The following is a 25,101-nucleotide window of genomic DNA, read 5'->3' on the forward strand; positions in this document are numbered from 1 at the left end:
AATCTGCCTTGTTCTGTCTGCTACCTCCTTAACTACTTAAAATACACTTGTAATAGTTACTAAATTTATTTCTGGTTTATAATATAACCCAGTTTATGTGATTTCTAACCAGGGGGCAAGAAGTTGTGCATACCCTCTTCCACACTGAAGGAAGAGTCAAATTTCATATAATTTTTGTACTCCAAGGGAGGATGAACATCTGGGTGCTGTGGCAAGCCCTTTAAGCTGAGCCTTTCAAGAGCGGATCTCTGTCTCTCTGTGCAGCTGGGTATGGCCCTGCCTGTGTGCTTGGATGGAAAAGGCTGGGGAGCCTAACCTAGCAAGACCAGATGAAAGGGGGCCCATGCTGGCAGAATAGTCTGACTCAGTGGTGTCCCAGCACATCAGGTGACATCCCAGGGGGTGAAACCCATCACAGGTTCCCTTCAGCTTCCTGGAAAAAAACTTGGGAACAAAGAAAGGAGCAGCTCACAGAATCTATCCCATATCTTACACTGCAGATCCTGCACTCATTTATGGAGTCTTTGAAGAAGAGGTGTGTAGTGAGGCAGTCTGGTTCCCCGCCGCCCCGGAGAGAGACAAGTCATAGAATCATAGAATCATAGAATATCAGGGTTGGAAGGGACCTCAGGAGGTCATCTAGTCCCACCCCCTGCTCAAAGCAGGATCCATCCCCAATTAAATCATCCCAGCCAGGGCTTTGTCAAGCCTGACCTTAAAAACTTCTAAGGAAGGAGATTCCACCACCTCCCTAGGCAACGCATTCCAGTGTTTCACCACCCTCCTAGTGAAAAAGTTTTTCCTAATATCCAACCTAAACCTCCCCCACTGCAACTTGAGACCATTACTCCTTGTCCTGTCCTCTTCCACCACTGAGAATAGTCTAGAACCATCCTCTCTGGAACCACCTCTCAGGTAGTTGAAAGCAGCTATCAAATCCCCCCTCATTCTTCTCTTCCGCAGACTAAACAATCCCTCTGGACACCAGCATGGGCGGAGCCAGGGAGCTCTAAGCCCGCCCCCCAGAGGGTCAGGCATTGCCCCAGAAGTATAAAGGCCCAACCTCAGGGCTCACTGGGAGAGCAGCCACTGGGGAGGCCAGATGCCTCCAGCCTAGCTCATGATTGGGAAATCCCAGTGGCCTGTGGAAAACCCGAGGACTGGCCCAGCCTGCCCTGTGCCAGCTACCCAGAGGAAGTGCTGAGCCTGCCCCGTGCCAGCTATCCCGAGGACCCCATGGTGCTGGACCCCTCTGAGGACACCACCCTGACCCAGGTACCTCAAGAGGGGGAGTCTGAAAGTAGCCTGGTGGCAGCTGACCCTAATCTGGCTGCAGCACTCCCAGAGCCCATGTCAGTGTGTTGCGACCAGTATCCCCACTGACTCCGCAGCGGGTCTTCTGCTACTCCTAGGGCCCCGGGCTGGGACGCAGTGGAGTGGGAGGGCCTGCGTCCCCCTGCCACCCAACCCACAGGTGGCAGCCTCCCCCTCTGCCAGGCCCTTTGGAACCTAGTGTTACAGCTCAGCCCCTGTCTGTGCACCTGACTCACCATTGCCCTGCCCTGACCTAGGGCCTGGGCTCACTGTGTTATTTCTACCTTCTCAAAGGCCACAGAGGATGACTCCTGCAGCTAGACTAATTCCCCGCAAGACCTATTTATTCCCCAATTTAGTGAGGCAGTGTGGTTCCCTGCTGCCCCAGAGAAAGATGAGCCCTGGCTAAACTTGCTACACAGTACCACTGGACTTTCATGAATAGTGGACATTGAGAGAAGAGCTGATCGTGCAAAATAGTTCTCTATGTAAGCGGGGGAATAGTCCTGCTCTTGTGGGGAACTTTCCTGGCTTCTGCACTACCCCGGTGAAGTGGGCTAGCGAAAGGATCTGAGTCCTTGCTCCCACTTCCTTTACCCAGTGGCCTCCCTGCCCTTGAGGGCTCCCCTTCCACTCTCCTGTCTGGCAGAGTCCTCGTAACCCCAACAAGGCTGGGCCCAGGATTCCTGGGGGGCTTGACCCCCAACCCTGCTGTGGTCACCTAGGACAGGGGCTAGGGTATCCCCACTCCAAGGTACTCTCTCTGCTCTGAGCACCTCTCTGACCATTACACACAAGTTAAAGCAAATGCAAGTTATTTAATCAATAATTTTCTTTAAAAAGAATAAGGAAAAATGGGAAAGGTGAAAGGAAACACATCAACCTGCTCTGTGGCAAGGAACATCACAAACAGTGTCTCTGGAATGTCAAGGCAGTTCACAGTCTGTTCCTTGTGAGTCCCAGGCCTTCTTCTCAGGCCCTGGTTGTGCTGCAAGGATGCTGTGGGTTGGACACTTGCTCTGGTGGTGGCCACACGCTCTAAGTGATAGGACCCTTCTTCCCAGTGTCGCCCCCGCCCTGTCAGGGTTCTGATCCAAGCATGGCCTGCAGAGCCTCTTGGCTGAGGCGTCTCCCTGTGCTGGGCCTGCTGCCCAGGGTCCCCCTCGCTCTCCCCAGCTGCTCACTGCACCCAGCTCCGGACTGCTCCAGCCCCAGCCGCACCACTCAGTCTCAGCGCTGCTGCTGCCTCCAGCTCCCTGGGCGGCTGCTTTGGCCCCTCTGGCTCTGGTTGCTGCAGCTCTGCTCCCAGGGCAAGTCTGCTCTCTCTGGGCTGTGCCTCTGGCTTTGGGGCTGCAGCTCTGCTCCCAGGACAGGGTCTGCTCTCTCTGGATCTGGGACAGCTCAGTTTGGGCCCCTGCTTTCTCCGTAGCTCGGCCCCACTCTGTCTGACCCAGGCAAATCCAGCTCACACAGAGGATGGGACCTCCCTGGCCTCCTGACTCTCTGATTAGCCTGCTTGCCCTGTCATTCAGGCTGACCTGGAGCACTGGCCTCTCCCCAGTGTACCTGGGGGCTGTCAGTCTCAGGGTCCTGATTCCCCATCGACCCTTCCCCCTTTTAGTACTGGGAGCTAGCCAACCAAAACACCCCCACTGAATGTTAGTAAGGGGGTAACAGCCCCCCTTACATTTGTAAAGGCCATCGAATCATAATTCTTAAAGCTGTGTGTCCTGAAATGCTAAACCCTGTGCACTTTGGCCACACAGCTCCTGAAGCCTGCCTACCATGCAAGGGCCTGAGAAGTGCTGTATTTGCCTAGGAAGAGCAGCAAAGCCAAAGACTTCATAAATGAGTGCCGGATCTGCAATGTAAGATCTGGGATAGATTCTCTGAGGCAGCTGCTCCTTTATTTGTTCCCAAGGTTTTTTTTTTTTTTTTCTGGGAAGCTGAAGTGGAACCTTCCCCAGGACATTACACCAACCAACACAAGGAACCATTCCTGACATATCTCATAGACCTTGGAGCAAGCTAGACATGGATTATTGATAGCATTACAGTAGCTCCTAGAGCCCCCAGCTGAGATCAGAACCACATCGTAATAACAACTGTATACACACATAGTAAGAAACTTGCCCTGAAGAGCTTGCAACCTAAATGGACAAGGGAAAGGAATTATAATTATATCTGTTTTGCTGAAGTGGACCTGAGGCCAATAGAGATTAAGTGGTTTGCCTGGGGTCACAGAGGAAGTCTGTTGTAAAGCTAGGAATTGATTCCAATGCTCCTGAGTGCTAGACCATGGCATCCCCACAAGCTATTTTTAATCCTCCTTTGCACAATGAACAGTCAGCCTTGTCACAGTGACTAATATTGTAGTTACTGGGAAATAGATCTATTTCCATATATCATAGATCTATTATATCACATAATTTTAATGTGGCTCACACTCTGTCTAGGCCCCAAGTTCCCATACTTGTATCAATAGCAGCCTCTAACATTGAATGTTTCAAAGCATAAATGGCTGGAAGCCCAGAAAGTGTAGTTTCAGATAACGGACCTCAGCTTGCATGTCAGGGATTTGCAGGTTGCAATATTAGTGGAATATGAATGTGTCATACCCTGCCCACTCTACACCCAGTATATGGGCACAGCAGAAGCAAGAAATAACTATAAAAAGCATACTGCACATTTGTGCCTAGTTTTTTTTATGGTGTTTAGGTGGCTGGGGCCCACTAACATAACAATCAGACTATTTAGATAGATGGGAAGGAAACCGATGGAAAGGCTGACTGGGCTGGAGACCTTCACCAGATGAAGATAGGCATAGCATAATGGAGACTGCTGCCCACAACATAACTACTGTTATGAACAGGCTAGTGTGTGTATTACTGTTTTCTACTGTATGGAATCAGAACTGTTCAACTGTGTGTCATAGTCCCTATACTGTTGTTGATGGGCAACAACAAGGAGTAATAGATTGAAACTGGGGAGGGGAATGGAGAGGAACAGATATCGGAAATGTATCCTACTGGTGAGGATCTACTAGACTGTGGCCTAGTCTCCCTTTTTGACAATTAGAACTAGACAAAGCTCTGGAAAATGGATTGTTGGGAAGGAAAAATCCTGCCTTGATCCCAGGGGAGGGGTGAATGAAGATGTGATCAAATGCTCTAGATCCTTTCTGTCCCTAATCTTTTCTGTGCTCGCTGGCCCCACTTCAAAAACTGTTAAACACTTGTCCAAGGATAGGGTCATCTGAGTCCAATAATCCTTAGTAGGTCAGCAGCCTCATCCTTCCAGATGCCTAGCAGCCTGTGCTACACCAGCATTGAACTCAACTTGCTCCAGTGTGACATCAGCTTTTAACACTGTCAGGGAGGGAGAAGGGGCACCTTTGATCCCTTCTTTTTTTTTTCCCCTAGTTTAGAAAGCTACCAAGATGCACACACATTTCCACACAGAAGTAAGTAGCAGATACCCCAGTCCCTTGGCAGAAACCTGTGTTCATGTTCCCTGGGAGCCATCAGACCTCCCTCCTGCCTCTCCAATTCCATCCTTTTCCTTTACATCATATGACCACTGATGTGAAGTCTCTTCCAGCCCGTGCTGAGTTTAGGTGTGAGAGGCCAAGGGATCCCAGCCAGGGTAACTTTATACAGACAGAAACCAAAGGTCTGTTGGGGACACCTTCCCATCATACACATGACTGGGTATAGGGTCAGCTTCTAGGAAGGGGAGCATGAGGCTGGTATAGACTGCAGGGGAAATCTTTTGAAGCCAAAAGAGGAAAGCCAAAGTTATGGAGGGATGGGAGGGTAGAGGAGATAAATGCACCCCATTCCTCTCTCTGGTTCTCCTACAACTCTCCCTGATAAATATCCTATCCCCCAGCCGTATCTGATTGCCCCCCCATCTCACACTAGTGTTCACCTGGCCTCCTCTGATGCATTCCCCCTAATACCCTTCCCTCCCTGCTTCACCCTTTCTCTCATGCTCTCCTGATCTGCTCACTCCAGGCACTTTTGACCCCTTCCCAATCTGGATTGATTCTCCAGCAAGGCTGTTCCCCTGAGCCCTTCTCTGGTGCATTCCTTCTCTACATGCTTTCTCATACCTCTCTCTGTCTGATGTACTCCATTCCATGGTGCACCCAAGATATTCTCCTTAATCCCTCCGTAATGGAACACTGCCCCCCACCACCACTGATGCACACGGAAATCCTCATCCTCAGCCCCCTCCCTTGACATTCTCTTCAGCTGTTATATTAATTACCTTTGATATAAAATCCCCCCCCATATTCTCCTCCAGTGCTTCCCTCCCACTCTGGAATCCTTGGCTCCCCCATGCCCATCAGCTGTGATGCTGAGGTCCCCTCAGGACTTATCCTCACTCATCACCAGCTCAGTTTCCAACCTCTAAATAGCCCATGTATTTCATGCCTTGGCCATTTCTCTGCCAGGAAATCTGGATGGAGGGGGGGAAAGCAGTACCTACCCCAATACCTCCACATCAGCAGAGCCAGCCACAGGATCCTGCAGCACTCTCCTTCCAAGAGCTCCTCTCCCATCCCCCAAGGCTGTAGGCACAAGGAGCCCACCATGCCAACTCCTTGCCTTTCTATTTCTACAACTGTTTCCTAAAGATGAAGGAAGGCCAGGCCTTGGAAATATTATCCCCACTTCCAGGAGAGAAGGAGGCCCAACAAAGGGAAACCCTCAAGATTGAACCCAGGTCACTGTCCTGGAAGCCCTGCCTACAAGAGGGATTGAACAAGAGCTCTTGTCCTGTGTATGAAATGTCTGGGGGTGCTGTGGTGTAAGAGAAAGGAGGGAAGTGACCTAGACCATGTGCTACCTTTGGCTGCTGGATCTTGGCTGCTGGATCTCAAATGTAATCAAGAATGAATTCTCAACTTCCTCTATCCCACCCTTTCTGTGTCTGCCACCCTTTCTCTAATATATGCTCTCTCCTTCCCCACTCTTATCCCCAAGGGAGGCCTCAGCTGAGGGGTTGCCATGGAGACAGTGCTGTCATAGCAACCAAATGATGGCAAAAGATTGAACACTGTAGAGATGGTGTGCAATCAGCAATCTGACACCTGCTGAGATTGTTTTTGTATGCTGCTGCCACTGTGGTTTCCTGCTCCACTCTCTCAAACAGTGAAAGCAGAAGTAATGCCGGTCCCAGCTGTGAGAAGAGCCACCAGAGTGTACTGTATGTGACCAGTGCCTCCTAGCCTACCACCTGGAGCAGTGTGAAGCATTTCACCCTCTCTGGTTTCTCTGCAACACTACATACTTCCAGGAAAATTAGGAAGCCCTGTACACACCACTTCTTCTTGTCTGTCAGGTTCCCACCCCTCCAGACTGAGGCAGTCAAGTGGCTTTATTTTCTCCATTTTCAACAAAGATTCTGCTGTCAGGCATGTAACACATTTGTAACTACTTCAGAGTGGCTCTTCAGCTTATGGACCTTGTTAGATGTTAGCACTAAGATTTCTGGCCTAGATTCCCAAAGATATTTGGGCATCTAACTCCCATTCTTTTCAACAGAGAGAAAAGGTGGGTGAGGTCACATCTTTTACTGGACCAACTTCTGTCAGTGAAAGGGACAAGCTTTCGAGCTAAACAAAGCTTTTCCTCAGTTTCACCTCTTCCTGAGGAAGAGCACTTTGTAGCTCGAAAGCTTATCCCGTCCACCAACAGAACTTGATCAAATAAAAGATATAACCTCACCTACCCTATCTCTCTCAGATCCTGGGACCAACATGGCTGCAACACTGCATAATTTCAGTTGGAGACAGATGCCTAATAACTTTGAAAATCTGGTCCTTTGCCCTTCTGCCCAGGAATAATAAATATTTCTCTCTCAAAATAACTTCTTTTGAATAAAAAAAAATCCAATCTAAATTTTAAAATGACCAGTGATGGAGAATCCACCACAACCCTTGGTAAATTGTTCCAATGATTTATTACCCTCACTATTAAAAAAAAAAAAAAATGCCTTATTTCCGGTCTGAACGTCCGGGGGGGGGGGGGGGGGGGAGGGGTAGGAAAAAAACAAGGGGAAATAGGCTTGAATAGAGACTGGGAGTGGCTATTTCCCCTTGTTTTTTTCCTACCCCTCTCCCCGCCCCCCCCGGACGTTCTTGTTAAACCCTGGATTTGTGCTGGAAATGGCCCACCTTGATCATCATACACATTGTAAGGAGAGTGATCACTTTAAATAAGCTATTACCAGCAGGAGAGTGGGGTGGGGGAAGAGAAAACCTTTTGTAGTGGTAAATACCCATTTTTTCATGCTTTTGTGCATATAAAAAGATCTTCTATACTTTCTACAGTATGCATCTGATGAAGTGAGCTGTAGCTCACGAAAGCTTATGCTCAAATAAATTGGTTAGTCTCTATGGTGCCACAAGTACTCCTTTTCTTGATTCTGGCTTTTTGAGCATCAAGTAAAGTGTTCTTAAAAGTTTTCCAATTACTCACATTTTCCCATTCAAATTCTTCCTTCCAGTTGTTTTTGTTCATAATTGCCTTGAACATTGTGAAATTTTCCCACTTAAAGCAGCAAGTGTGTATATATTACTGGTTTGAACTTCACTCGGTTTGTACTTTACAAATGTGAACAAGTTGTGATCATTTATACCTAAGCTACCATAAATTTTTAGTTCCATGATCAGGTCTTTATCTGCTAAGACAAGCTCTAGTAAAGAATTTTTTTTTTTTTTTTTTTTAATTCGGAAATTGTCTTCTATAATTTAAAATTCCAAAGATGTTTTAGTATTGGCAGCATATGTCACTCAAAGTGAAGTCCCCCGTGATCATGCAGCTTCCCCCACCCCCTCCAGCACATTATAGAGAGTTGCTTAAGAAGCCAGTCATCCGGTTTCCTATTGTGATTTGGTAATCTATACCACCAATTAATACCCTGTCTTGTGCTTTATCTATTAGGACATTGATCCATAAGCATTGATCCAGAAGATCATTTTTCTTCCAAGTTGTCAGTGACTCAAATAGGTAATGCCATTGTTGACAGAGTGACAGTCCCCCACTCCTTTTGCCCACTTAATCCTTCCTATATGTTATAACCATTGATTTTAACATTCCAGTCATGTAACTCATCCCACCATGTTTCAGTAATACCAACTAGATCAAATTTATGATTATAAATGAACAATTCCAATTCCTCTTGTCTGTTAATCGGGCTCTTAGCATTAGTGTATAGGCAATTAAAGAATTTCTTCTCCATGTCCTTTGGTTCCTTGATTAATTTTGTTCTCAACATCTTGATTTTATGCTAAATGCTCATTTCTTCTCTCTTTTTACCCTCCCTTTTCATTATTACTTCTCCTGACTACGCTAGCCAGCCTGTCCCCAAGAAGATTGGTCCCCCTTCTACTGAAATGGAGACCATCCAAACTATACAGCCCCTCTGGCCCACCTTCTGTGGGGTGTGTTCCACAAAACCCAAACCCTCAAACGCACACTAATTAATGGTTCACTTTCAGAATCTTCTGCTTCTGTCTTCCTTCACTCACAGAACAGGAAGGATCTCTGAGACGATCCACTGGACGTACTACTTCAGCATGCTTCTGAGTTCCCTGAAGTCCTTTATTGTCTGAGAGAGATCCTGCAATACAGTATCATTAGAGCTGATTATGAACCATCAGTGGCAGATCCTTGCCCGTTGACTTCAGAAGCCTATCCAATCTCAGAGTGATGTCTTGTATCTTAGCTCTGGGAAGACCGCACACCATCCTGTTGTCTACCTATCCCTTGCACAATCATACAAATCATAGAAAAGAAGGGTTGGAAGGGACCTTGAGAGGTTGTCTAGTCCCTTGTGTTGAGGCAGGACCAAGTAAACCTAGACCATCCCTGATGACAGGTGTTTGTCTAAACTGTTCTTAAAACATCCAGTGATGGGAATAGCACAACCTCCCTTGGAAGCCTATTCCAGTGCTTACCTATCCTTAGAGTTAGAAAGTTTTTCCTAATCTCTAATTTAAATATCCCTTTCTGAATGTTCTTCCAGTTCTTCATAGTATAGAATCCCAGCAAGGATCATTCATAGTGGTCCTCAGAGACTCAGCCTACACCTTGCTCCCATAGCCCATGAAGCTGTACACCTGCCCTTTTGACAGCAGCGAGGGGTGCTTCAACAACAGGCTCAGCAGGTGCAGAATGATACCTGAATGTGCCTTTGGACATCTGAAAGGTCGCTGGCACTGCCTACTCATAAGTTAAGGCCTCAGTGAAAAAAATATCCCTATGGTCATAGTTGCCTGCTGTGCACTTCATAATATCTGTGAAGCAAAGAGGGAGACATTTCTGCTAGGGTGGAGGTGGAATGGCTGTCTGCTGATTTTGAGCAGCTGGATACTAGGGCTATACGAAGAGCTCAACAGGGAATTATACAGCTCAGTGAGGCTTTGAAAGGCCATTTTAACAATGAGACACAGTAATGTGTGTTGCTGTGCTGTGCCTGGCATCGTTTTGTTTTGTTTTTCACCATGGTATGAGCCTTGTAATGAGTGCTGTGTATGTAGAAATAGAACATTGCAACAGCCCCATTACTATTATCTGTGAATGATGTCAGCCCCAGCCAGCATATAGTGTGACCTATAGGACTTTTATTCCAAACCTGTGAAAACAGACGTATTTATAACTGAATGAAACTTTATAAATACAGGGAAAAGAACCTCTGAAGGGGAAAGAACAGTCATTTCCATTTCACAAACACACAGTCACTGACCTGTGAGAGACACAGTTGATGTATGTGCAGCTGTGATTGTCTGTACTCTTCCCCCAGGGTGGAGTGGTAGGGGTATGGCACTGGCCCCAGATGCCATGTAGTAAAGGAAGGAGTGTGTAGGGAGGTCCTGGAATGCAGTTCTCTGTGGGCTGCAGGGGGAGGCAAGCACAGATCTGTTGAGCCTGAAGATCAGTCAGAGACTGCAGCATGTCTGTTTGCTCCCTGAGAAGTGTTATAATCTCTTGCTGCCTGTTTCTCCTGTCTTCACTATCCCTGTCCATTGTGTCCTCGAGCATCATCCTCCAAGCCCTCTGCTCAGTATCCAAAGCACCGAGGCTCAAGATCTCCTGGAACATGTCTTCCCTTGTCCTCTTCTTTCTCCTTTTCTGGCTGAGCCGCTCTGCTGGTGTGGATGGAGAGACCCTCAAGACCACTTTTGCCGCTGCGAAAAGAACAGTGGGCAGAGATACTATTGTGAGTGCATTCACTCCGCTTGATCACACAAGTTACAAGCCCTACATTCTCACTTCTGCTTGGGATTCATAGAGCATAGTGGCATTCCCAGCCATAGTAATGATGGCCCAGGGGATGAGGGGGCGAGCTGGCAGAATACTTGGGGGGAACTCATGGGCATGACTATGTGCAGATAGAGCAATTGAACTGAATACTGGCACAGTTTTCCACAGGCAGTGGTGACATTAGCTGATATCTCACTCCAGAGGGTAACAGAGGCTGAAAGGGAACAGCTCCTGCACGCATCCGGTGCAGACCAAGTGTGTATGGTGCTACCCTGTGTACTGCAGTGGTGCCTGCTGAAGTAATTGCTGAGTGGTGTGGGAAAGCATCCTACTGTGGCAGAAGAAATAGGGCAGCCCTCCCCAGAAACCTTTGGCAGAGGATTGCAGACTGCCTCCAGGAAAGCTTCCTCGAGATCTCTGTGGAGGATTCACAGGCCTTCAGTGCACATAAACAAACTGTTCTTCAGGGCTCCCTCTGCCTAACTGTTGAGAAGCAGATAGCAACTCTACCTCTGTTGGTTATTAACTACCTCTTGCAGGGTGACTGAAAAAGAGTAAATGAACAGATGTGTCCCTGCAATGTCAAAGCAAACTACATACTTACCAGAGGTTTCTTCCCCTGCATCAGGCTTGCCATCCCTGGACTTCTGGGACTCACTGAACTGCTCAGGAGTCAAAATGGGTCACAGCACCACTGGATCCCCTGGTCACCTGTCCCCAATTCTCCTTCTCTTGTTCCTTGTCCAACACCCGGTTCACTGTGGTGGCCTGTGACTCCAGATCCCGCAAAGTACCCATGGGACCCTCAGGGGTGGTGTGGTGGGGTTGCCCCCAAGAATGACATGCAGCTCCTTGGAGAAGTGGCATGTCTGCAGCTTGGCACCAGAGTGACCATTCGCCTCTTTTGCCTTCTGGTTTGCCTGCCACAGCTCCTTGACGTTCACGCAGCCCTGATGTGTGTCCCCCTTGTAGCCCTTCTCCCCCCTGCTCTGAGCAATCTGCTCATAGATGACAAAGTTTCGGAGCTGTGCCTGCATAGCCTCTTCTCCCCACAGGCCCAGGAGATCGACCACCTGCTGTGTACTCCAGGCAGGAGCGCGCTTGCTGGGTGGAGCCGGCATGGTCAGCTGGGCAGTTGCTATGTGAGCTCTCCACGCCAAGCAAACAGGAAATGGAATTTCAAAAATGTGTCGGCCTTTAAAAGGGTTGGGGCATGTACCTGTTTACCTGGCCGCCGGGCAGCAGAGGTCAAAACGCTGCAAGAGGTCAAAACACAGTGAGGTATTGTGGGAAACCTAGTGAAGGCCACTAACGTTGCCGTAAGTAACGCAACGTCTGCACTGACACTGTGTCACCCGACTATGTTGACCTATGTGCTACACCTCTCATGGGGGTGAAGTTATTAAGTTGGCATAACGGGCAAGTTATATTGGTGGGAGCAACACTGTAGTGTAGATTCTTACACAGTTAGGTTGAGGGATAGGACACAGAGGGACCTAGACAAATTAGAGGATTGGGCCAAAAGAAATCTGATGAGGTTCAACAAAGACAAGTGCAGAGTCCTGCACTTAGGACAGAAGAATCCCATGCACCGCTACAGACTAGGGACCGAATGGCTCGGCAGCAGTTCTGCAGAAAAGAGCCTAGTGGTTACAGTGGAGGAGAAGCTGGATGTGAGTCAACAGTGTGCCCTTGTTGCCAAGAAGGCTAATGGCATTTTGGGTTGTATAAGTAGGGGCATTGCCAGCAGATCAAGGGATGTGATCGTTCCCCTCTATTCAACTTTGGTGAGGCCTCATCTGGAGTACTGTGGAGTACTGTCTGAATTTTGGGCCCCACACCACAAGAAGGATGTGGAAAATTTGGAAAGCGTCCAGCGGAGGGCAACAAAAATGATTAGGGGACTGGAACACATGACTTATGAGGAGAGGCTGAGGGAACTGGGATTGTTGAGTCTGCAGAAGAGAAAGAGGGGGGATTTGATAGCTGCTTTCAACTACCTGAAAGGGGGTTCCAAAGGGGATGGATCTAGACTGTTCTCCATGGTAGCAGATGACAGAACGAGGAGTAATGGTCTCAAGTTACAGTGGGGGAGGTTTAGGTTGGATATTAGGAAAAACTTTTTCACTAGGTGGGTGGTGAAACATTGGAATGCGTTACCTAGGGAAGTGGTGGAATCTCCTTCCTTTGAGGTTTTTAAGGTCAGGCTTGATAAAGCCCTGGCTGGGATGATTTAGTTGAGGATTGGTCCTGCTTTGAGCAAGTGGTTGGACTAGATGACCTCCTGAGGTCCCTTCCAATCCTGATATTCTATGATTCTATGTAAGCTGCCTTGTATCAACCTAACTCTGTAGTGTAGAGCCGGCCTGAGTTTCTCCGTCTCTTCCCACCTCTTTATCTCTGTCAGCTTCTGACTCACTGTGTCTCTGAGTTTCTCTTCTCTGTGTCTTTCTCTTTCTCTTCCCAAATCACATCAGTGGCCCCTCCCTTGTGATGGGGCTGCTACTTCTCCACCTCCCCAGGCAGGGTACAAACATGGCCTATCTTCATGGGATGACTTAGTTGGGGATTAGTCCAGCTTTGAGCAGGGGATTGGACTACATGACTTCCTGAGGTCTCTTCCAACCCTAATCTTCTATGATTCTCCCTTCCACCTGCAGGGTGTTGTTTGTTCCAGACTTAAGGGAATCCTTTCACCCTTTCCACTTCAGTACTTCGCTCTTTGTGTGTGAATCTTTGCTTATTTTTCATTCCCAGGCTTTTATCATTTCTGCTTCAAAGTCAAAGATATGGGGTTTTGTAGAATAACAAAGCATTTCCCCCCCGCCTAGACACAGATAAGGGGTGTCCAGGATCCAGGAGAAGATTGGTTGCTAATTACACAGAACCTGGGAGGACAGGACAGAAGGGAGACCAGAGAATAATGAGGTTTCAGTGTGCAAGCATGAATGCAAAGGATTCTGGGTAGAAATCAGTGCCATGTAATATTTAGATAGTAAAGGGCTAGGTCAGACTGAATAACTGCAAAAAAGCATCCTGGAGACTCCCTGAAGACAGGCCAGTATGGGATGAAGAGTTAGCAGGTTGCCTAATTATAGAAACCAAGGCTGGGGCTTCCATTCCAACAGCTCACACCTCCCCTGATGGCCCCTTCCAAAAGGTTAGGGAAAAATTGCATCATTATAAGTGGTGGGAGGCCACTCTCTGGACATCTCTCCCTTTACCAGAGTGACACAGCCATAGTCTGTGTTGACTTCTGGACTTGGTTATAAGCCTGTCTATTAACTCAGGCATCCACTAAGGAAGATGGGAGGAAGGTAAGACTGAGGACTGCTGAATATCAGGGGAGTTTTAGTCAAATGGCAGCTATTGTAGCCAAGGTGTGGTTAATTAATTGATCTTTTTGAATTGTAAATGCATCACATCTATACAACGGGTACATGTCCTATACATTGGAAAATAAATATATATATTACACTCTCTAGTGTGTGTGTGAGAGAGTGACGCTGCTTTACAATAGATGGAATCAGAACTGCTTACCTATGTCTCAGAGGCCCTAAACTGCTTACATCTAATGATGATTCTCCTTTAGCTCCAGTGATCACTTATAGGAGGAAGATCTGTGGCGGCTGCTGCTCCTGCAAAGTTCTGAGTGGCCATGAACTGCAGCACAATGACAAGCTGTAAAAACATCATGAGCCAAGAGTCATCTGACTTGTTATTGTATCCTTATGTGTTTAAAAGAAAGAATGAAGAGCATTCTCTGGGTATGTCTGCACTGCAATGGAACCCTGAACTCAGCCTCCAGCCTAACACCCCTTCTGTCCATTCAAGTGGCACTAACACAGGGCTCGGACCCAGGGTCTCAGAAGCCTGCAGGGCTGCAGGGTCTGAGCACAAGTCAAGTCTTAACCTAAGGTTCAAGCCCTATTGCTTTGCAGTGCAGAATAGCCTCGCTTGACTCAGATCCTGGACCTGGAAGTCCACCAAAAAGTATCCCACAATCCCATGGGCCAACTTCCTTTGTCCTCTCTATCCCAAGAATCTTGAATCTACTCTATTCAAAACAGAAGCAACCACCCTTGGTGTACTGCAGCAACTCTCTGAGTTAGTGTTAACCCTTCCATTGTCTTCTGACCATCGAGCTGAAAACACACCATCAGTGTTTGCAATGGAGTCTGAACAGAACAAGCCTTTTGCAAAACACGCTGCTTTGTGGACATGGGGGCACAGCCTGATTTTGGTAAATCTCTGATGCAAGGCTAGCAAAACTGTGGACTTAAGTAAGAGTACCAGGAATGACTGCGCATATTAGCAAATAGGGAAGAAGCTGGCAGCTTTGCACATTTACCCAACCAGTACCCAGTGCAAGGGCGTGGCTTAAATGGCTCAAGAGCAAGTACCGGAAACCCAACGGCCAGAACCACACCTCGGGCAACTCGTCAGAATCATGTGTGTTGTGAGGAGTCTGGTCACCGGGCACTGCGCTGAGCATGGAGCCAACAGTACTGCATGATGACCTGGTCAGCTGGGATGGGGCCCCACTGTCTTCAGAATCCACCATAGGGAATGACAGGAACCTGCAGCAGTCTCCAAGTGGGGACAATGAAGTCACTCTGTTGCTGAGACCAGTTCCAGAGCAGACTTTGGCACAGGAGCAGCAGCAGTGCATTCTGGGTCTGTACTCGTACGGGCTGATGCACTCCCCAAGGAGCAGCCCGCGGCGGAGCCTGCTGCAGGCACACATGGGACCAAAGCTGTTCCTAAGCCCCAGTAAGTTTCTGGCTCCATTTTCATGTTTATTAATACAGTAATGTGACCAATGCAAAAGTTATGAGAACCCCAGCTAGCAGCCTGTATCTGCTAGTGGCGGATTATATGCCAGCGGTATGGCTCTTCCACCCAACCACCGCCATCACATGGAGTTCAAAATAGCGACCAGGACATGCAAACAATAAAGAACAACTTTAAAGTGTATTTTTACGGGAAAGGCAGAGATTTTTGCTCGGCCATTCCTATTTCTTAAAAACAATAACCTTACATTGCCATGCCTGTAAGTACGCCACTCTGTAACCATTCTACAGTCTATCGAGCTGCCTGGAAACAGTGAACTCTGTGAATGTTTGAGGAAATGTGTTCCATTCACAAATCTAGTTCATTTTAGTCAGTGCAGTCCATAGATGACAAAATAATGTGTCCCAAATATGACTGTGGTTTGAAATTTTCTGGGGGTGGTGAGGAGGAAGGGGAAATATGCTGGGGGTTGGGAGGAGGAAGGCTGTGAATTTCTGCGTGTTTGCATGCTGTCATAACAGGCTACACCATGTGGAATCTAACACAGCATCCTCTTGATTCCCTCATGAATTCTGACTTAATCCTGGGTGCTAATAGCTGAAGCTTTGCCTGAAGCAGGAACTTCACATAGGTAATCATATTTCAGGGAAGGGCATATTTTCCACGGCCACCTTGGTAGCTGACCAGCCCATTCCACTCATAGATGTGCTGTTCAGTTACTATACATTTGAATACGTCTGTTGCATAAACTGCAGGTTTCCCCCCAGCAGCTTGGAATAACATCTCCTTTGCCAAATCAGGCACCACAAGAACTATTATGTCCTCCAAAATTGGAAAGGCCTGAAATTGTAGAAAAATCTTTTGTAGCACAGCTACTGATAGCAGCCCTCCACTCTCACCCACCCCAAACCCAAGTGTTCCGCAGTTTTCTAAAATAAAAAAATCAGCTTTCCATTTTTAACTTTCCACTGTGCCTGTAATTCTTTCACTGTGATTAACCAGGCTGTGGCTAGGGAACTTCAGTGGTCTGAAGCATCCTTTTCACAATATATTGACGTTCAGTTTGAAAAAGTATCATTTTATGGCCTTGAAATTCCATGAGGATTTTCTTTGCGTTCCTGCAGTGATCTAGTTGAGACAATAACACCTTTCTTCACCCCCACCCCCACACACAGTCTTGTCCTGTTCCAGGCCCCTCAGCCTCTGCAAGCTTCAGTACTGCAGCAGAAGCCTGACTCAATGGACCTTGACAGAAGCGTTTCCATGACGAACTTATGGTTGAAGTTCTGGAGAGGGCCAACAAGCAGGTCTGCTACCAAAGACAGATGGCCTTATAGTAGAGAAAAGGCATGCCGCACGGCACAAGGAAAGGCTCAGGTTGGCTGCACAGTTTGAGGGAGCTGGCACTTGCTTTGCAGATTCTGGAATAGGAAAGGTGGCTAAGGGAGGAGGACAGAGCTCAGCAGAAAGTGCAGTTTGAGTGGCTTATGTCAATAGTGACTGTGGCTCCTGCTGCATTACCCACACCCACAGGCCCAAGTACCCTGCGTACTACCCTATGCTGCAATTCAGAAGTAGATTGGAAGACTCTATGGCTGGGTGGCGCATGCAATCAGGCCCCATGAGTGGCTGGCAGGGCAACCTTACCTCATGCAGCCCTCCATATTGACCTCCTCCCCTGTGGATGTCTCCATCTCCCTCCTACAGTGTCATGTGCCCGGTTCATGGGAAAAGAAGGGAAAGGAGAACCATCGGCCTGGGGACATGACAGGATAGGGAATTTCTGTCTTGTACGTGGTTTCACTCTTTGCACTTGTTCATGCACTTTGTTTTTTTGTTTTGTTTCCGTAAGGGTCTGTTGTTACTCGTGTTTTGGCATGGTAAGGACAGCTGGCCTGCCTGGGAATGGGTGAAGGTAGTAGTTTTCTAATACATGTTTATAAAGTTTTTAATTTCATCAAGAAAGTTTATTTCTATCACAGCTTCATATCATATGAATATGATGTGTCTTCAAGATAATAAAGGTAAAAAACATGATCAGGGACAATTAGGAATTAGTATGCAAAGGCTGGTTTCAGAGGAACAGCCGTGTTAGTCTGTATTCGCAAAAAGAAAAGGAGTACTTGTGGCACCTTAGAGACTAACCAATGTATTTGAGCATGAGCTTTCGTGAGCTACAGCTCACTTCATCAGATGCATGAAGTGAGCTGTAGCTCACGAAAGCTCATGCTCAAATACATTGGTTAGTCTCTAAGGTGCCACAAGTACTCCTTTTCTTTATGCAAAGACTGTCCCTCAATATATAGCAATTCATAGTTCAATCATTTCCTTACATCAATCTGTACTGTGAATAATCCCCTCTTTCCCATTTCATAGGTGGTCATGTCATTCATAAGTACATCGCAAGGCATTAAAATCCCACACCCCTCCCCAAGCACTATATCCCCCCCACAATCAATGAGCCCTATTCCCCTCCGACACAAGCACATTCATAAAGATACTAATCGCCTTCTTCCATTAGACCATGTAAGTCCAAAACATGGGGGCACAAAGCATCCCAGATTTCTGTTGCTCAGGTGCATCCAGCTGCGGAAGGTTCACTTTCTAGCTGAGTGTACCAATTCAGTAGCCCCTGCCTGTCGTAGGCCCATTCAGTGGGATGAGGCTCACCTCAGGCTTCACAAATATTGTGAAGAGTACAGCAAGCCACAGTAATGGAGACAGCACTGATGACACTGTCTGGCACCCAAAGGGGGCTGTAAACATCTCAAGTGAGATTTCAGTGTGCCGAAAGCACATTCAGCCACCATTCTGCACCTGCTGAGAGTGTAATAAACCTTCTTTTGCCAGGGCCTCTGAGATCAGGGAATGGTTTCATAAGCCAAAGCAAAAGGAGGTATGCAGGTTCCCTAGAATAATGGTGGGGACAGTAAATCCATTTATGATAATATCAGTTGGTGGGAATAGTGTCCCAGGCTGTCCATGAATGTAAACTCCTTATCATGAACTTTCCCAGTGCAACCCATGCTGATGTTCATAAATTGCCCTCTGTGGCCCATGAGGGCCTGCATAACAACGGAGTAGTATCCTGTGCAGTTTATGTACTTCTTGAGGAGGGCAAACCATGGGCACACGAGTCCCATCAATGACCCCAGCCACTTTGGGGTAAACCACACACCTGATTGCCTCAGAAATCACTGCAACCACTTTACCCACACTTGACTTTCCAACATCAAACTGGTTTGCAAGAGGTCTGGGACAGCTTCAGCTACAGCAACCTGCTTCTGGACTGGCCTCATGCATGTGTTTTTATACTGGAGGGTCAGGACAACCTGCTCTCAAAGCTCCAGAAATGTAGCTTTCTTCTTGCGGAAGTTCAGGACCCACTGCTGGTCATCCCAGGTCTGTATGACAATGTGATCCTACCCATCTGTGCTTGTGGCCCTGCTCCAGGAGTTCCAGTCTACATTAGGGGCATCCGAAGCTGTACTGAGCATACTGAGAAGCATCAGCCGGTTCATTTGCCATGCAAGGGTCCTCCTCCTGCTGCTCCATCGAAAGCTCTGTCAGATGCCTTTGGTAGCTCAGAAAATGTCTCTGAAATGTCCACCAGCATGTCACAGAAATACTGCCCATTGCCTGACACAGGACTGAAAGTGCGAGCAAGAGAAAGTCTTCAAAAAGTGCCTCATCCATGTTGCTGGCTCCAGTACATGGGAGTGCACTGACCCAAATGACTCCTTGGCAGGCTGTATTGGCAGGCTGTTCAAACTTCCCGTAATGTGCAGGGTGGACAGTCAAGTTTTCCTACAGTGCACCACAGTCAAAGGGCTAGAGCAGCCTAATTTGATGTGGGTGTTGGGGCGTTGGATATGTTGGTTTGACTCAGCTCTATATGCTGCAGTGTGTATGCCAGAATCACAAATTCAAGCCTGGGTTAACAATCAGTGCCCACACTCAAGCCTGGGTCCTCTAACCCAGGGTCAGCTGACTTAAATCCCACTAACCCTGAGTTTATGTTGCAGTGTAGACATACCCTCTGTTTAACAGGCAAAGGAGGTTTTTGGCTTGCTCCCCAAGCATACACAGTATTGTAAAATTTCCCACAGCTTTATTGCTGGCATTGTAATAAACAAGGCTATATGCTCAACAGCGTGTCAACAGTGTGCCCTTATTGCCAAGAAGGCCAATGGCATTTTGGGATGTATAAGTAGGGGCATTGCCAACAGATCGAGGGACGTGATCGTTCCCCTCTATTCAACACTGGTGAGGCCTCATATGGAGTACTGTGTCCAGTTTTGGGCCCCACACTACAAGAAGGATGTGGAAAAATTGGAAAGAGTCCAGCAGAGGGCAACAAAAATGATTAGAGGACTGGAACACATGAGTTATGAGGAGAGGCTGAGGGAACTGGGGATGTTTAGTCTACGGAAGAGAAGAATGAGGGGGGATTTGATAGCTGCTTTCAGCTACCTGAAAGGGGGTTCCAAAGAGGATGGCTCTAGACTGTTCTCAGCCCTGGTCTACACTAGGACTTTAGGTTGAATTTAGCAGCGTTAAATCGATGTAAACCTGCACCCGTCCACACGATGAAGACCTTTTTTTCAACTTAAAGGGCTCTTAAAATCGATTTCCTTACTCCACCCCTGACAAGTGGATTCGTGCTTAAATCGGCCTTGCCGGGTCGAATTTGGGGTACTCTGGACACAATTCAATGGTATTGGCCTCCGGGAGCTATCCCAGAGTGCTCCATTGTGACCGCTCTGGACAGCACTCTCAACTCAGATGCACTGGCCAGGTAGACAGGAAAAGAACCGCAAACTTTTGAATCTCATTTCTTGTTTGGCCAACGTGGCAAGCTGCAGGTGACCGTGCAGAACTCATCAGCAGAGGTGACCATGCAGAGCTCATCAGCAGAGGTGACCATGATGGAGTCCCAGAATTGCAAAAGAGCTCCAGCATGGACTGAACGGGAGGTATGGGATCTGATCGCTGTATGGGGAGAGGAATCCGTGCTATCAGAACTCCGTTCCAGTTTTCGAAATGCCAAAACCTTTGTCAAAATCTCCCAGGGCATGAAGGACAGAGGCTATAACAGGGACCCGAAGCAATGCCGCGTGAAACTTAAGGAGCTGAGGCAAGCCTACAGAAAACCAGAGGGGCAAACAGCCACTCTAGGTCAGAGCCCCAAACATGTCGCTTCTATGATGAGCTGCATGCCATATTAGGGGGTTCAGCCACCACTACCCCAGCCGTATTGTTTGACTCCTTCAATGGAGATGGAGGCAACACAGAAGCAGGTTTTGGGGATGAGGAAGATGATGATGATGAAGTTGTAGATAGCTCACAGCAAGCAAGCGGAGAAATCGGTTTTCCCGACAGCCAGGAACTGTTTCTCACCCAGGACCTGGAGCCAGTACCCCCCGAACCCACCCAAGGCTGCCTCCTGGACCCGTTAGGTGGAGAAGGGACCTCCGGTGAGTGTACCTTTTAAAATACTATACATGGTTTAAAAGCAAGCATGTGAAAGGATTAATTTGCCCTGGCATTCGTGGTTCTCCTGGATGTATTCCCAAAGCCTTTGCAAAAGGTTTCTGGGGAGGGCAGCCTTATTGCATCCTCCATGGTAGGACACTTTACCACTCCAGGCCAGTAGCACGTAGTCGGGAATCACTGTAGAACAAAGCATTGCAGTGTATGTTTGCTGGCATTCAAACAACATCCGTTCTTTATCTCTCTGTGTTATCCTTAGGAGAGTGAGATATCATTCATGGTCACCTGGTTGAAAGAGAGTGCTTTTCTTAAGGGGACATTCAGAGGTGCCCGTTCCTGCTGGGCTGTTTGCCTGTGGCTGAACAGAAATGTTCCCTGCTGTTAGCCATGGGGAGGGTTGAGGGGGTAGCCACGCGGTGGGGGAAGGCAAAATGTGACCTTGTAACGAAAGCACATGTGCTATGTATGTAATGTTAACAGCAAGGTTTACCCTGAAAGAGTGTAGCCACTGTTTTATAAAATGTGTCTTTTTAAATACTGCTGTCCCTTTTTTTTCCGCCACCAGCTGCATGTGTTTCAATGATCACAGGATCTTCTCCTTCCCAGAGGCTAGTGAAGATTAGAAAGAAAAAAAAACGCACTCGTGATGAAATGTTCTCTGAGCTCATGCTGTCCTCCCACACTGACAGAGCACAGACAAATGCGTGGAGGCAAATAATGCCAGAGTGCAGGAAAGTACAAAATGACCGGGAGGAGAGGTGGCGGGCTGAAGAGAGTAAGTGGCGGGCTGAAGACAGGGCTGAAGCTCAAATGTGGCAGCAGCGTGATGAGAGGAGGCAGGATTCAATGCTGAGGCTGCTGGAGGATCAAACCAGTATGCTCCAGTGTATGGTTGAGCTGCAGCAAAGGCAGCTGGAGCACAGGCTGCCACTACAGCCCCTGTGTAATGAACTGCCCTCTTCCCCAAGTTCCATAGCCTCCACACCCAGACGCCCAAGAACGCGGTGGGGGGGGCCTCCGGCCAACCAGCCACTCCTCCACAGAGGATTGCCCAAAAAACAGAAGGCTGGCATTCAATAAATTTTAAAGTTGTAAACTTTTAAAGTGCTGTGTGGCATTTTCCTTCCCTCCTCCACCACCCCTCCTGGGCTACCTTGGTAGTCATCCCCCTATTTGTGTGATGAATGAATAAAGAATGCATGAATGTGAAGCAACAATGACTTTATTGCCTCTGCAAGCGGTGATCGAAGGGAGGAGGGGAGGGTGGTTAGCTTACAGGGAAGTAGAGTGAACCAAGGGGTGGGGGGTTTCATCAAGGAGAAACAAACAGAACTTTCACACCGTAGCCTGGCCAGTCATGAAACTGGTTTTCAAAGCTTCTCTGATGCGTACCGCGCCCTCCTGTGCTCTTCTAACCGCCCTGGTGTCTGTCTGCGTGTAACCAGCAGCCAGGCAATTTGCCTCAACCTCCCAACTCGCCATAAATGTCTCCCCCTTACTTTCACAGATATTGTGGAGCGCACAGCAAGCAGTAATAACAATGGGAATATTGGTTTTGCTGAGGTCTAAGCGAGTCAGTAAACTGCACCAGCGTGCCTTTAAACGTCCAAATGCACATTCTACCACCATTCTGCACTTGCTCAGCCTGTAGTTGAACAGCTCCTGACTACTGTCCAGGCTGCCTGTGTACGGCTTCATGAGCCATGGCCTTAAGGGGTAGGCTAGGTCCCCAAGGATACATATAGGCATTTCAACATCCCCAACAGTTATTTTCTGGTCTGGGAATAAAGTCCCTTCCTGCAGCTTTTGAAACAGACCAGAGTTCCTGAAGATGCGAGCGTCATGTACCTTTCCCGGCCATCCCACGTTGATGTTGGTGAAACATCCCTTGTGATCCACCAGAGCTTGCAGCACTATTGAAAAGTACCCCTTGCGGTTTATGTACTCGCTGGCTTGGTGCTCCGGTGCCAAGATAGGGTTATGGGTTCCGTCTATGGCCCCACCACAGTTAGGGAATCCCATTGCAGCAAAGCTATCCACTATGACCTGCACATTTCCCAGGGTCACTACCCTTGATATCAGCAGATCTTTGATTACGTGGGCTACTTGCATCACAGCAGCCCCCACAGTAGATTTGCCCACTCCAAATTGATTCCCAACTGACAGGTAGCTGTCTGGCGTTGCAAGCTTCCACAGGGTTATTGCCACTCGCTTCTCAACTGTGAGGGCTGCTCTCATCTTGGTATTCATGCGCTTCAGGGCAGGGGAAAGCAAGTCACAAAGTTCCATGAAAGTGCCCTTACGCATGCGAAAGTTTCGCAGCCACTGGGAATCGTCCCAGACCTGCAACACTATGCGGTCCCACCAGTCTGTGCTTGTTTGCGGAGCCCAGAATCGGCGTTCCACAGCATGAGCCTGCCCCATTAGCACCATGATGCATGCATTGGCAGGGCCCATGCTTTGAGAGAAATCTGTGTCCATCTGATCACTCACGTGACCATGCTGACGTCGCCTCCTCGCCCGATATCGCTCTGCCAGGTTCTGGTGCTGCATATACTGCTGGATAATGCATGTGGTGTTTAGGTGGGAGGTGGTGGTATCTCCTTCCTTAGAGGTTTTTAAGGTCAGGCTTGACAAAGCCCTGGCTGGGATGATTTAATTGGTGATCGGTCCTGCTTTGAGCAGGGGGTTGGACTAGATGACCTCCTGAGGTCCCTTCTAACCCTGATATTCTATGATTCTATGCTATTGTCTGGCTATAAGGAAATTCTTATTGTGTTATGGTGGAGTAGTTTTAAAGTATGACATATATATAAGTTGTATATTTCTAAAATGTAAAGTTATTGGAGTTCCTTCCTCTGTACTGTATAATTCCTTCCTCTGTACTGTATAATTATCATTAGAATTCATTTTTTTCTGAGGTTCCAGTGCTCAAACCTTTCTTGTCACTTCCAGTAAAACCTTTTATGTGTTTCCACTTCACCTACCTACATAGTTTTGATTGTATATATTAATCCTGACCTGTGCTTTGAATTCCAGTCCTATACGTTCACAATTCTGCCACTGTACCAGCTGCTATTGCATGACTGCTCTCCTCCCCAGCTCTGCCAATGCCCCTCAGTCCTGCCCTGCAGCCCCCCTGCTATTTCAGTGCTGGGCTCCCCACCCAGCCCTGCCAATGCCCCTCAGTCCTGCCTTGCAGCCCCCTTGCTATTCCAGTGCTGGGCTCCCCACCCAACTCTGCCCACGCCCATCTCTCCTGCTCCCTGGACAAGGCTGAAGTTGGTCCTTTATTCCCAGTTCTGGATTCAAAGATCAAATTTTATAAACATTCATCAGTGTAAGAATATTTTTTTAGGATATTCCACCATAAAATGTTATATAATTTTATAACTATTTATTAGTAATCAATTATTTAATTATTGAATAATTATTCAAAAAAGAAACCAGATTAAACTGATTGTAAGTGACAGAATATGTCTTGGGTTGTCCCTAGTGACTAGTCCCTGCAACCATTACACTGTACTGAAGTAGCTGGGACATGGAATTGCGTGAGGCAAAGCTTTATTCTTGAACAACATGCTGCCTCATGTTACATCCCCACCCTGCTTCCGATTTGTAAATGCCACTTGAATAAAGGAACTGGGGTTTGACTGGCAGTACGTGGCAATATATGTCTCAGGTCTCCCCAAGTAACATATCTCTGTGACTGTGACTGTTCTGAAGTAGCATGGCCATGGAACTCTATGAGACAAAGTTTTATTCCAGAGCAGTATACTGTGACATGTCATGCGCCCAGCCCACTTCTCTTTAGTGCATGACCAATGAATAAGGAACTGGATTAAATTGGCTGTAAGCAGGGGTGTGTGCAAGGGCGGAAGGAAGCAGCCCCTCCCCCCAATCCGTGGGGGCACAGAACTCCTCCAGGGCTGGGGTGGGGAGAGCAAGCTCCTCTGGCCCCTGGCCAGGGCAGGAAATTACAGCTTCTCTGGCCCTGGGGAGAGGGGAGGACCCGCTCCTCTGGCTGCTGCTCCTCCAGCCATGGCAGGGTGGGGGGGCCAGCTCCTCCTGCCATGTGGGGTGGGGAAGGAAGAGCCAGCTCCTCCGACCAAGTAGTGAGCAGGAGAGCCAGCTCCTCCAGCTGTGGGGACACAGAAAGTGCCCCTCCCAAAAGGGCCCAAATTTTTATTCCTGTCTACGCTCCTGGCTGTAAGTGGCAATACGT

At 47.9% G+C, this 25,101-nt stretch overlaps 2 long non-coding RNA genes across 4 annotated transcripts in view; one reads left to right on the forward strand and one right to left on the reverse strand.

Moving 5' to 3' along the window:
- The window catches only part of LOC125623443 (uncharacterized), a 46,051-nt gene that overhangs the window by 15,590 nt on the left and 5,360 nt on the right, over positions 1 to 25,101 (forward strand). Inside the window, exon 3 of the long non-coding RNA XR_012665283.1 lies at positions 14,182 to 15,362. This is a non-coding gene — a long non-coding RNA (uncharacterized LOC125623443). The remainder of the gene's footprint in view (positions 1 to 14,181; positions 15,363 to 25,101) is intronic.
- LOC125623447 (uncharacterized) overlaps positions 1 to 25,101 on the reverse strand; it is a 49,143-nt gene that overhangs the window by 941 nt on the left and 23,101 nt on the right. Inside the window, exons 4-5 of one of the 3 annotated variants that reach the window (XR_012665281.1) lie at positions 14,130 to 14,270; positions 10,072 to 10,513 (exon numbers count right to left, since the gene is read on the reverse strand). This is a non-coding gene — a long non-coding RNA (uncharacterized LOC125623447). Of the gene's footprint in view, positions 1 to 9,929; positions 14,271 to 25,101 lie in introns of those variants that run through there. The other 2 variants (XR_012665279.1, XR_012665280.1) reach the window with 2 other exon arrangements.

Source organism: Caretta caretta, chromosome 1 (assembly GCF_965140235.1).
Source record: "Caretta caretta isolate rCarCar2 chromosome 1, rCarCar1.hap1, whole genome shotgun sequence".
In the NCBI taxonomy this organism is placed as follows: Eukaryota; Metazoa; Chordata; order Testudines; family Cheloniidae; genus Caretta; species Caretta caretta.